At 35.5% G+C, this 14,308-nt stretch overlaps 1 pseudogene; it reads left to right on the top strand.

Annotated features, from left to right (window-relative positions):
• The window catches only part of LOC139440755 (large ribosomal subunit protein uL15 pseudogene), a 38,208-nt pseudogene extending 24,916 nt beyond the window's left edge, over window positions 1-13,292 (top strand).
• Window positions 13,293-14,308: the final 1,016 nt, after the last annotated feature.

The raw sequence follows: 14,308 nt of genomic DNA, 5'->3' as shown, positions 1-14,308 counted from the left end.
ATTATTCAAACAAGCTAATCACACCCTCCGGTGGGAACCAGGGAGCACCCACTTTCTCATTACTGTGAAGCCTGCCTATCACAGCTCCTGGGTGCTCACTCTTCTCCTAAGGAAAATCCTCCTGTGGCCCTTCGTAGTGTGAGGTGTCCTCCTGTCCCTGCTGTGAGGATATGAGACTAATAAACTGCTGTTATTTTGTCCAGTGTTCAGTGGCATGTGCTCAGCCTTCCACTTAACTCTTGGGCAGGAATCCCTCCCACAATGACGTGAAGAGCTGGCAATTGAAACACATATAAATGATTCTGCTTTGGGGCAAGTGAACTCATTCGCTGAAACACAAGACCCCAGTGGTCCAGTCCTGCCCCATACTGTCTGCATTGGGTATTCAAACACCTTTAGCCCATGCACCCCTTTTAAGATATATAACCACTACACTTACAAAGCAAACATTTTATAATTCCCATCCTTGTTCCTGAGGGGCCGGCTATTTTGCAAACAACAGAATGAGTCAAGGAAATTAATAAAAGTGCTGAATGAGATTACAAAAAATAAAGTGAAAAATGTTAAACATTCTACTGGATGTGCTACAGGTTATGATTTTTAATTTAATGCAAGCAAAGGAACAGTAAGTGATTTCATATGGATTTTTAATACTGTGATTATATCAAAATGACAAAATGGTTGCTACAAAACACTTACAGGTTTGCAGGTTAAGATGGTAGACTTTAAGTATATTTATATTCCTTGCCTCTTGAAGACTCAGTGAAATGATAGTAAAATATAAATAAATATAGTATAAACTGAAAACAGCAGAAGACTGAAAATGAGGCATGAAAACAGACGTGATTTTAATGAATTTCTGAAGTTAATGATTATATACTGACAACCACAGCAGAGCAGAACTAATAGTCTGGAAAACAAGCCGAGGTCTGTAAAATGACCCAGGGAAGGTGGGGATTCAGACATATGAAGGAGAGAAAAAGAGAGGGATCATTTATGGATCTGAAAATAGGAAAATATGACCCCATGCCCACTCTCAATCTAGAGGGCATGATACAGCTAGCAACCAAGCAAAAGATCTCACGGCACAGAGAATCTTAACACATAAAATTTTTTTCAAATCATTTAGACATTTGGAGGCTTCTAGGATGGAATCCAGAATGTGACAAAACAATCTAATTGTATGATAAATGTATAAAATTATCTCACAAAGAGGGTAATTGTAAGAATGAGTGGAGTTTGTAAGACCAAAGGAAAAACAAAAACAAAAACCTATGTAAGCATTGTTTTTTTCTATGAGTGTTCAAGTTTAAAAATCTGATACTACTAAATATGTATACTGGAACTGAACAATTAAGTGAATAGATGACTGATGGTAGGAGTCAGGTCCTTACTGTTAGAGTGAGAGGTTGTAGATAAGCAAAAGGAGGCCAGAATGATTATGAACTAGAGCCATCAATATGAACTCGTATTTAGCTTAATATAGATACAGATGGCTTCATAGAGGAATATTTCTAGATATACATAGGTTAGTATACATATAAATATTTCTTTGCTCAATCAGTGTTAAGACCAAGAAGCAAATATATATCAGCAGCAACTAGTATGTCTAGTGCCCAGATCTTGGTTTCTAATACCCTTTATCATTAAAATGAATCAGAGTTCCCAGAAGAAATGGCTGATTTTAGGAATAGGGCAGGAAATATGCAGGTAGAGGCTAGAGTATCTTACAGGGCCAAAAAGTAAGGAAGTGCTAAGAAAATCCACAATAGTGGTGGTATGCCAAAGGGACACAGGAGTCAACAAAAAGTCCCAATGGTCAAGGCTAGAACAATTTCATCAATAAAATAAAGTAGCATTGGTTATAAACCTGAGTGTAAAATAAATATCCATGAGTCTTTAGTGATATAAATAAATTAATGGGGGAGAACAGGCAAATCTCCCAGGCAGAAGAACTTCAAATAATTTACGTAGATACTCCACTTTCAAGCAAACAAAGAATTATTCCCCATTCCTTAATATAGACCATGCCTTGTGACTGCCATTCAGTATGAAAGGGGGAGGGGTGAGAGAACAGTAGGAAACCCTAGCAGACACTACCTGAGTCAAGTGATCAAAGTCAACATCAATGGTGGTAAATCATGTTAACAGTATGTATCCTTGATGTGATGTGATGAAAATGGCACCTCACCTTTGTGGTCTTCTTCCCAAAACTTACAACATTCTACAAAATATCTAACAAGTATTCCTCAAAATTGTCAAGGTCATCAAAAGCAAGGAAATTCTGAGAAACTGTCATCTCCATGTAGCAGCATAAGGAAACAGAATAACTAAATGTAAATACAGTGAATGGATACTGGATCAAAAAGAGACTATTGTGTAAAGTTAAGGAAAATCAAATAAAGTATGGACTTTAATTAATAATAATGTGTTAATATTGCTCCACTAATTATAACTAATGTACTATAGTTATATAAAAGGTTAATGAGGGAGGTTGTATAAGGGGTAAATAGGAACTCTGTTCCATCTTCACAAATTAGTGGTAAATCTAAAATTGTCCTAAAAAATAAAGTATATTAAAAGTTAAAAGAAAAAAAAAGACAAATTCATCTATGCATTGTCAGGTCCAGACAGAGCAACTTAAAAGGACATATCTGAAATCAGAAAAATTTATTTAAAAAGTGCAAAATTCAGGTTTTCCCTTTGGGTAAATGATCATTCTCTTGTTTTTATAATACCTGTAGTATTTTCTAAGAAGATTAAAAATGACTGTAAAGTCTTCATAAGGCATTTGTTCTTATAAAATTTAACATACTTTCATCCATAATGAAATAAATAACCTAAATGCTAAGTTTGAGGTAGCTATTGCCAGTCTACAAATGGGTCTTAATTATTCTTGGAATTAGATTACTCTTCATATGGTAAGTATATGGTATTAACTCTGAAAGTCGGTCCCCACAGAACAGAACAGTTCTCCTCATGCCAATTTCATCTCTGAACCTCCTGGCTTAATTTTCAATTAACAATGTCTCCAAAGTGAATAGACCTGAGATTATTTTAAAATGTGGACTTACGTAGACATTGTTTAATGCAGGTAATAATTAAAATAGACACTCAAGGAATGGTGTGGAGAGGGAACAAGTCACAGGAAGAGAAAAGAATGATTAAGTATCTATGTCTCAATGTTCAATGGCAGACAACAGACCATATTGTGACTATAGTAAGCCAAAGGGCTTTAATACTGAGAATGAGGTGCTTACAACATTGTTAAAAGGTCTAAACAAAGTGTTCTGGGCTGGGCCTCTGAGAGCTACTACCAGGAATCACTACATAACTGGCTCAAAGGAAACTGCCACCTGGGCTACAATTAGGAAGCTGGGAACCAAGAAGACAGCACCTCAGCTCTGCTTCAAGTATCAGAAAGCTACACTCAGAAGTGCTGGCTACTGAGTCAGGCCCTACACCGAGAAAATGCACACCCCCTCCAGACTCTCCCCTTTCCTGCTTCACTCTGCATTCAAGCCTCTCATGAATGCATTTGATTGACTGAACTTAAATTACATCCGGAGCTTCTGCTCCAAAGGACATCTGAGAAATGTACTTTTAAGCTTTGCAAAGTCTGCCATACAGAAAGTACATTAAGGGAGGTGGAATAGATGTTGAGTCAGTAGATCTCGCTTATCCACCAGTGTGACATTAGATGATTGTAATATGAGTAATGCATTTGAGGGGCTATTATCAACTGGTCTCTTACGGGAGGCATATTTTTCCTCTAGAGTTTAACAATGATCTATTCATATAGACCCTGTGGTCAACGTATCATTCAAAACTCCAAATGAACCGAAAGTATAGCGCTAACTCAAGTTGTCACATCATAGGTCATTTGCATTTGTTCTTCTAAAACATCTTCATAATGAGGGGTCTGCCTCCAAGATTCCTTTTTCAAAAATTTTCTAAGTTTTACATAATCTCCCTTCAGACTCATTGAAATGTGCATGCATTCACACACACACACACACACACCCATTCTCTCTCTCTGTTTCTCTCTCTCTCTCACACACTCTGTTCAACCTTCATCATATAAGAAAGGCCCCTGTGGATACACAGATACCTATTAATCATCAAGATGACTTTGTCTAAGTTTACAACTTTACTATTTGTCCTTCCAAATTAAAACATTTTCTCCCTGCAGTAAAATATGAGTTTAGCACTGGCTAAGTGTCCCATCATTAAATATTCCCCCAGGCTAACCTCCTACTGGTCCTCCTGCTTCCCAGCCCAGACTGTGATTGCCAACACAGTTTGATTTTCTCTAGACAAGAACAAATCATTAAATTTCGGTTCTGTTAAAAAAAACTGATATTATCCTGGAAAATACAAAAGGGACATAGAAATTAGTCTGATTACACTTTGTACAGAGTGGTAGCTTGTGACTGAGTGGAGGAAAGAAAACTCTACAAAAATACACAGACAGGAATTACTAGTAAACCCCATAGGAGTGGGTGCCGAGATGGATGCAATGGCGGCGGTGAGAAAAACGACCCTTTGAGTGAGTGAGGTGCGACTGTTCTCTTCTACAAGGACAAGTCCTGTGTCCCTGGGTCAGCGCATGTCCCTGCCTCCTGCTGCACTTGCGTTTAAAGACAGATGAAATGCAAGAAACTGCCAGAGATTTCTGAACTTCTACAAAACACTGCGAATTGTCTCTCAATTACAAATGGTGCAAATGAAAATGCACAGTTTTGAAATTAAACCTCCTCTTACTATTTTTCATTCATTCTTTAAATTCTTTCTAAATAATACATTCTACAACAGAAACTGTTACACCAAAAATGCTTTAAGCTGACTGAAAATAACAATAAAGGGGAGATCTGAGCACAATATCATAAAACTAAAATAACCTTCCCTTCCAAGTCTATAAAATTCCTCAGATAAATTTTTGAAATGAAGTATTTATCATTCAGAAAGAGTTCCAGGAACTAGTGGTTTAAGAGGACCCTAAATTTAACATGCTTACACTGGAATTGCTACTATATCAAGAAAAGAATGTTCCAGATTGAATTTACTAGCAAACATCAATTTATTTATGAAACATCTATTCTCCTGTAAAATATACTTTGTTTTATCTTCACTTTTATACACTATACTTGAAGCTAGAAGTTCTTTGTGGATACCTTCTGAGATAAAAAGAAGAAACAAAAATTTGCACCCTCAAATTTTCACTATAATCCAATTTTACACTAAATTTTTATGAACCAAAGTAAGCAAAGAGCAGAATAACAGATTTTTATCCAAGAAAGTTACTTTTTAAATCAGAAGTAAGCTATATATTATTTTCCTTTCCACATGAACTTTAGCAGAATTATTTGATAACAAGATTAAAGCAGTATTTTCTTCTTGTGCTTTGCCTCTGAGTGGTGAAGGCAGGGCTGTACCCTCTCCACAGCAGGCATCCAAACAGCGTCCTAGCCACAGGTGAGTGACAGTGCTCCTTCATGCTTCATTTTTCTATCGAACACTTCTCTGACTCAGTGTGCTGGCACGCTATAACCCTATCTTACTTTCTTTCATATTTTCATTATCAATTAACTGACAGTAATTTAAAAATAGGTTAATAGCCAAAGTTCACCGAGTAACAAAATTCTTTTGACCACAAACAGGCCAAGAAATCAGCATTTATTAAGTGTCTATGTGGCAAGATGATTAATGCGCTTGCATTCATTATTTTAATATTCTCAATGGCTCATTGAAGTTGGCATGAGCAACCACCTTTGCACAGAAGGAAAAGCAGAGATGAAAATTTTAAATATTGTATAATAATTTACATTATTGATAAGTGATAAAATTGTTATTCCAATCCAATTCTGCTTTTCCCCAAAGACATGCTCCTTTTCCAGCTTTACAAATTGCTCTTATGGGATTTAAGTCACAAACATTTGAACAGGGCATGAATTCTTTTTTATGCACGCCCATGCCCAGGAAATAGATGTCTCGAGTACAAAGCTGCCCTGTAGGATGTCTCTACCAGCTCTTTAAACAGACCTTACCATTTCATACCTTCTGTTGCCCAAAATATGCAATGATGATGTGTCTTCACAGGAAAAGGTAGCACATAAGAAGATTGTTCTGAAAAAAGGAAGTATGTTCTTGGAAGCCACCTGTTTTTCACAACTTATCATGTTCTAATTTGAATTCAGTTGGATCATTAAAATCTGCGTATAGCACAAAAAAAGGAAGGGGCATCAATACCCAAAGTTTCCCCCAAATTAATTCCACATCCACAATTTCAATGTACAAGTCATTTTGGAAAATGTTTTCTTAAGGACTACACATGATAAGAAAGCCTGTTTAAGGTAGTTATAAACGACAAATTTTTAGTGGAAAATGAGTCTCGGAAGAAGACCGTCTTTGCGTTGTGCTCACATCTGTCCTCACTGGCTTTTGCAAAGCAAACAAATGAAAGAAAGACGAGGTGACCCCTTTGAACATCACAGAAGAAACGGCAGCTAGCTATCTGCAAAGATGTTCTTAATTTAAAGGCTTACTCTGCAGAGATTTTTTAATCAGACATGGTGCTACAATAAAACGGTCACCAGCTAAGTGTACCACAAGCAACCCGCCCGCATCTTCTCTGTCCCAGTGGAATCCATCACGTCACAGCACATCGAGACACGCACTGTTAGATCCTGGGCTGGACAGGCTCCTGTGAACAGTCGATAATGCTGCAAGAATCAGAGGTAATTTGGGGTGCTTACTGAGGTTCACCCTATTTCCCTAAAGGGGGTATTATAAGAATATTCTCCAATAATATTTTTATCTCTCTATTAAGGATATTCAAAATTGAAGCAAAGAAAGGATAAGTAAAAGAAAGTTAAATGAGTTGGTAAAAGGATCTATAAGAACTTCACATCCAATTGAGGCAAGTATGGCAATGGCTTCTAATATTAGAAAGATCATAGCCCGAAGTATAATCTAAATTTGATATAACTTTTCCTTAGACAATGGCTCCCTTGATTCTCTTGGCAAGGCAGGTCTATCCAACTAAATTCTCTCTGATCGAAGAACCAGGATATGTTATATAAAAGCCTCTGAGGCTTGAGGACACGATCAGCTGAAAATCTAAAGAGATCCACACAGTGTCAGATGTGATAATTATTTTTTCTCTAATCCTGCATCTCATTTCAGTGAGCATAAGAGTAATGGAGTATACTCAGCAGAGAGCTGATTTCCTAGAAGAAGAAAAAAATGTTCAATTATTTTTGTCAGCTCTTGGTACATGGATATAGAAATGTTTAGATTTTGAGGGAAAGAAATAACATGTATCAAAGATTTCTAAGAAATCTTATTAAATTAAGTTTAAATTTTAAAAAAGTATGTGGATATTAAATATCTTTTTACATCAAAGGCAAATAAGCTATTCTTATCAGAAATTTTCAAAATCATGGTAAGACAAATAACTGAGGAATTATAATATCATTGGGTAACGCTATAGATTTAATATTCAAAACAATGAAGTTCATTATTGTTTAATTTTTTTAACAGATTCCTCTAGGAGGTGATGATGACTAATTGTCTGTGTTCAATTTATATAGCCAAACTTCTCACAGAAATTTTTATATAAATACTGAAAGAGATATGAAGTCCTGACAGTAGTAGAAACCAAAGTCACCTATAAAAAGTCAACCTGGGAGAAAATCCCCTTATAAAATTGCGTCGTTTAACTGATTGAGAAACGTTCAATGTCCAGAGCTGTGCTACGCAACAGTCCAGCGACTAGGCATGTGTGGCCATTGAGCACCTGGAATGTAGCTATTTCAAATGGGAACATTCTGGAAGTATAAAATATATGTTGGATGTTGAAGACTTGAAGCAATAAGAATGTAAAGTATTCCATGACTAATTTTTGTATTGATAATATTTAAATAACATTTTTTAAATATCAAGCTGAAAATAACATATTAAAATTGATTTCACTTTTGTTTTTTCACTTTTCATTTTGTTTTTTAAATGTAGCTACTAGAAAATTTTTAATTATGGTATGTGGCTAGCATATTTCTAAGGATACTGATCTAGACCTTTAAACTAGCAACATGGCTAAAAGGAAATTGAATAAGAGGAAGTTTCTACTCTTTTTCAGGAAAGGCTAATACCAAAGACATGGGGCCGGAATCACTGACCCCTCTCTTCTTAAGATATGTTCTCCAGGGAAACCAGAATTGGTTCCTCCTCCCAGGCCTCCGCCATGTATCATCTATCATTTCTTCCCCTACATTCACTAATGAAGCCACATCTCGCAGTAATGCAACTTGACCAAAAGTAAAGAGCACAGACTACAGTAAAGTGAAGCCTGGGATCTTTTTGGTAAAAGGTAAGGGCAGAGACAGAAAAGCCCTGAGAACACTCTGTTCATGAGGGACTGAAAGTTTCTTCTAGCACATTATTCACAAATAAAATCACCTGTTCATATTAAAAAAGACTAGGTGATAAAAGAAAAGAACCCTTTCCCTATGTCAACGTAGTAAATAAAATAATCCATAAAAGAGAAATTTTCCTAGGAACTGTGAGATCAATTTAGGTCCAGCATGTATTCTAAGCAAGAGACAGCACACAAATCTACAAGTACAGTAAAGAGGATCAAAACAAATCAACATATTTTGTCCAATGGCATATTGGGCTTGGCTAGGTCTTTTCCAATTCAAGAAGGCTATGGACAGATTTCACAGCATGAAACAAGAACATTAATCCACTTAAGGTTTAGAGAGGAAAAAATGCTTGTGAATATAAAAGAAAATGTGACTCCATCTGGTTCTATAGACACTATGAAACATGAGATAAACTGACATGACAAGAAAGAATATTAGCTAAGACAAAAATAGAGTTGATAGATATAAGAAAATAACTCATAGAAACTTAAATAAAATTAAAATACATAGTGGAAACAACAGAGTGCAAAATCAGCACTGAAATCGATAGAAACAAAATGTAGCATGTTAGCTCTCTAATGCTGGCCAACCAGCCAAGTGCATCAGAATCACAGGGACTGCTTTTCAAATACACAGACATGAGACCCTAACTTTGCAGTCTGATTCCGCTGCAATTATAGGGCCTGAAAATATGCTAGTAAAAGTTCTCTAGGTGATTCTAAAATACATGCAAGTATGGGAAAGACTAAGTGGTAAACTAGAAGAACTAAATACCAAAGGAGAGGGGAAAAGAGATGAGAGGGGAAATGACAAACAGGAAGCAGAGAATGCAGATACAGATTATCAATTATAAACTTCTTTGAGAAAGAAATAAGGAAGTCAAAACATTTTCAGAATCGTTAAAATAGAAAGATAGGTAGAGTGAAATGGATTATAGAATTGTATAGAAAATGCGTGAAAAAAGAAACACATCCTGGACATATCCTGCTGAGATTCTTGATTGTCAAGGGTAAGCAACAAGTCTCTCAAATATCCACACCAAGAATTATTTGGGGTTAATTTCAAAGAATAAAAAATCATACCTTTTCCAACTGCTCATCTGAAACTGACATCCAGCAGGCAATAAAGTAATATTAAAATATTTCATTAAAATTGGTTTTAATTTAAGAATTACAGAATTTGCTGATATTTTATTTACATGCAAAGGAGACAAAAATATTACAGGTAGGTAAAGGCATAAAAAATAAATCAAATAAAACTTTTTCCATGAATAGATACCCAATAATGTACTAAAATACATTGTGCTTAATACTCAAAAACTGGTAAGTCAGAAATATAATAAAAGAAAATGAGCAATACCAGATATTAAGGCCCATGACAAATTATGATAACTAAAACCATATGCTACTGTAACAAGAAAAGATAGGTATGTTCTAACAGAACAGAAAGCAGAAGCAAACTGAAGTACATATACATAAAGAAAAATATACACACATGCATTCAAAAAATATTTATATAAAATAAAATAGTTTCTAGATACATCTATGTGTAGAGAAAAAATTATAGAAAGAAAATGCAACAAAAAAAGCTGGTTTCCTTTGTATGGTGGGAGATTTTTATGTTATTCCATATTACTTTGTCAAGGAAATTTACTAAGGATCACATATAATCAGAGAAAAATAATATATGTCAAAAATAGAGAGTTCTTAAAAGTATTTTCCTAATATTGTAATTAAAGATGTGCAAAATATCATTTGGTTTATGACGCAAGTGTCACTGTGTGTCGTCCAAGTGCAGTGAGTAGAAAGGAGTAGAATGTCACGGAGAGACTGCAGCCTGATTACTTTCCACCTCCCTTCCATTTACAACCCCAACTCCATATCAGCGACAGCTCTGGAGTCAGGCAGATGCCAGTGCCACGAGCAGATCACGTTCCAACTGAGTGATACATTGAAGAACTCTCAAGGTCAGAGAGAGTAAACTGATGATATAATATTAAAATATACCTGGAGTCTTGGCATAAATCCATGGACCCCTGAGGGAAAGCTGACTATGGCCTCAAAATTGTAGAAGAACGTGTAGAAAATGGAATGTGTCCCTATATCTATAAAGCTAAAGGAATCCAGAAAGCTGAAGACCTTCCCCAGGTCTTCTTTGGCTTCTAGGGCAACCAGTAATGTGTGGTCTGGCACAAGGATGGAAAACTGAGCACATGAAGACACTGCTAAGCCATTGAATCAACCAAACATAAAATCAACCCAGCGTCGTAACTTCTTGTTAAGATGAAATAATTTCAATAATATTTCTCCTAAATTTCAGCCAGTTTAAATCCATTAATGTTACTTGCCATAAAAAGGCTCTTAATTAGTATATTCAGAGAAGAAGAGTAGAAAAATTTTGATGTAAATCTTAAAATGTGTATTGTTAAATCTAAATAAACAATGTTAGATTATACGGGAATATGTAACGTGATTAATAAAGTTTCTTAAAATAGAAGAGACATATTGCAATGAAAATTGAAAATTCTAATATTCACCTGGTACTAAAATTCCTAAAGTAAAATTTCAAGTTTAGTTGGTCAAGTCCAGAAGTAGAAGTTGTAAAGATTTCATCTGAGAAGTGAAAGTGAATGTTAGAAAAAGTGAATAATGAAAAGTAAAGTTTGCACCTTATGAAGAAGAAAGACACAGGAGAATATATTTGGAGATATGTAATTGGTAGCTTATTTTAATATATGAATAAATATATATGTGTTTAATCATAAGGAATAACAAAAAAGAAGATAATCAGTAATGAAACTGGAAATCAGAGTAAAATTCCTAAGTTGACATGGTTGAAAAGGGAATAATAACTCAATCAATTCAATACTAATAAGAAAAAGAAAGATGAAAGTCAAATAGAATTAAAAAGTTAGCACTTATAAATATGGATGCAGAAAATTATAAAGATAAGATTAGCAAATAATAGCCAACAATTTACCAAAAGGAATAGAGAATGAAAAGTTCATTCAATATCAGAAAATGTATCAAAATAATTCATTATAGCAAAAATGTAAAACAGAAAACTCATATTAATAGATGCTGAGAAGGCATTTGACAATATTAAGCAGACATAGCTAATAAAACTCTAAGTAGGAATAGAAACAGTCTATTTAAATATAAATAAATCTACTCATCAAAGTTCAATAGCAAATATCACAGTTTATTTATAGTTTGGAATTCAGCAGAAATGTTCCCAGCTGTCATTATTTTTCAATGTTATTTGAGATTCAGGCAAATTTAATTTTAAAAATGAAATAACTTATATAAATATTTTAAGGGAGATAAAACTGTCATTTCCTGATAATGCACTTGGGTGCCTGGAACATCAAAAAGATTATAATATTAAAATTACTAAATTTTACAGAAGAAATTCATAACATGGTGGATAAGAGATATAAAAAAATCAATAGCTTTACATTGTAGCTTGAATCTATGTTAAGAAACATAAATGGTGAAAAAGTAAAACAATAACAATCATAATGAAATAAGTAGGAATAAACAACCTTCCAGGTCCCCAGAAAAGGCATGTGAAGACTCTTACAAAATTTCATTGACACTACACATCACTAAGAATCGCTAAAAGCACCAAAAATACTTATCAATATCATGTCCTGACCAGGATGTGTAGCAAATGAAACTGATACAATGCTCATAGGGATGCAAAATAGTATCACCACTTTGGAAAATATTTCCTAGTGCCATATAAAGTTAAATATAATTTAACATACAACCCAGCAATCCCACTCCTAGTTATTTACACAAGAGAAATGAAAACATATGTTAACATTGAAACCTATATGTAAATATATAAGGCAGTATTATTCCTAACCACCACAAAATGTCTACAATCTGATAAATTTTAAAAAACTATTCTATAGCGTACATATTCACTTCATGATGGTGAGTGTAGGGGGAAGAGAGGTGGGTGGAGGTGGAAGAGGATATAAGAGGGATAAATGTTAGTGAAAAAAATACAATAAAAATAAACTTTAAAAATACGAACTACTAATACATGAAACAACATATATACACTTCGAATGCATTAGGCTAACTGAAAGTCAATACAAAAGGCTATATTCTACAGGCCTTCACTTATATGATATTCTAGAAAAGGCAAAACTAATTGGAAAAGAAGAGATCAATAGCTGTTAGAGGTTGTGGGGGGAAGACAATGCCTAAAAAGTGGCATGAGGAAACTTTTGGAGGTGATAGAAATGTCCTGTGTCTTGCTTATGGTGATCTAGGACTGCATACTTAGAGTTTATCAAACAGCGCAGCTCAGAAAGATGGATTTTCTGGATGTGAGTTATACTTCAGCAAAACTGACTTCAAAAGTTCACTGAAACAGCTCTTGCATCTCAGTCACCAACATACCATCCAGACTGAGGAAGACCCAGAAACTTCTGGGCCATGTGAGCCACAGCCACGGCCACATGGCAAGCACAGGAAGCACCAGGAGAGGAGGTGATGCTGGTGGCTTGCATTATCACAGGACCACCCTTGACAAATACCAGCCAGGGTACTTTGGAAAGTTGGTATGAGGCACGACCACTTAAAGAGGAATCAGAGCTTCTGCCCCACTGTCAACCTTGATAAACTCTGGACCTTGGTCAGTGAGCAGACACAGAAATGTGGCTGGGAAAAAACACAAAACAAAAAAACTGGAGCCGCTCCCACAATTGATGTGGTGCAATCAGGCTACTGCCACGTTCTAGGGAAGGGAACACTCCCAAAGCAGTCTGTCCTTGTGAAGGCCACATTCCTCAGCAGAAGAGTGGAGGAGAAGGTGAAGAGTGTTGTTGATGAGGCCTGTGTGCTGGTAGCTTGAAGCCACATAGACGGGAATTCATTAAATTCTCACAAGGGCTTTTGCCTTCTGGTCTGAGTGCAGGTTCTTTGGTACCTCTACCTATGTGCCAGAAACCTACCTAACAGATTCCAGGAGTTAAGGGTGTGAGCACCTGGGCTCCTCTGCCACCTCCCCTGAAAGGAAGTGTGCAAGAGATAGCAGCAGCACTCAGAGGCCTTGGTCTGTCACCTGACTAGAACTTTTGTTTATAAAGTGAACATGCTAGCTGCCAGTGGTGGTATGTGTGTGTGTGTAGAGATAAACATAAAATAGTTGGCTTTCCCTTATCTGGGAAGCAAAGGAGTTCATCCTCACCAAGTCCTTATCATATGAAATGTTAAAGGGACTTATCTAAGAAAAAGAATATCAAAACTATGAACAGTAAAATGACAACAAACTCACAACTATCAACAAGTGAACCTAAAAAAACAAAAACAAACTGAGCAAACAGCTAGAACAGGAACAGAATCACAGAAATGGAGATCACTTGGAGGGTTATGAGTGGGGAGGGGGAGGGGGAGAATGGGAGAAAAGGTACAGGGAATAAGAAGCATAATTGGTAGGCACAAAATAGGCAGGGACAGGTTAAGAACAGTATAGGAAATGGAGTAGCCAAAGAACTTTTATTTATGACTCATGGACACAGACTAGTGGAGTGGAAAGCTGGTGGGAGTGCGGGTGTAGGGTGAAGGGAATAAAGGGAAGAAAAGACAACTGTAATAGCATAACCAATAAAATATATTTAAAAATATATAATGTAGTTGAAAGACCAAAAAAAATTAACTGAAAAAAGGTGTGAATAAATGGGAACTCATACAATGTTCTTAGATGATGACTTAACATCAGAATATATTAATTCTTTCAAAATTATCATAATTTTAATCTTTAATTAATTTTTAAATTAATGTGATTCCAATTAGAATCCCAGAAGGTTGTTCTAGAATCAGATAAAATGATCTTGAACTTTATGTGAATGAATTAATGTTCAAAAATAA

This window comes from Desmodus rotundus, chromosome 2 (genome assembly GCF_022682495.2).
Source record: "Desmodus rotundus isolate HL8 chromosome 2, HLdesRot8A.1, whole genome shotgun sequence".
In the NCBI taxonomy this organism is placed as follows: Eukaryota; Metazoa; Chordata; class Mammalia; order Chiroptera; family Phyllostomidae; genus Desmodus; species Desmodus rotundus.
Note: the sequence above shows the minus strand (reverse complement) of the source record. Positions and strands in the feature narration are given on the sequence as shown.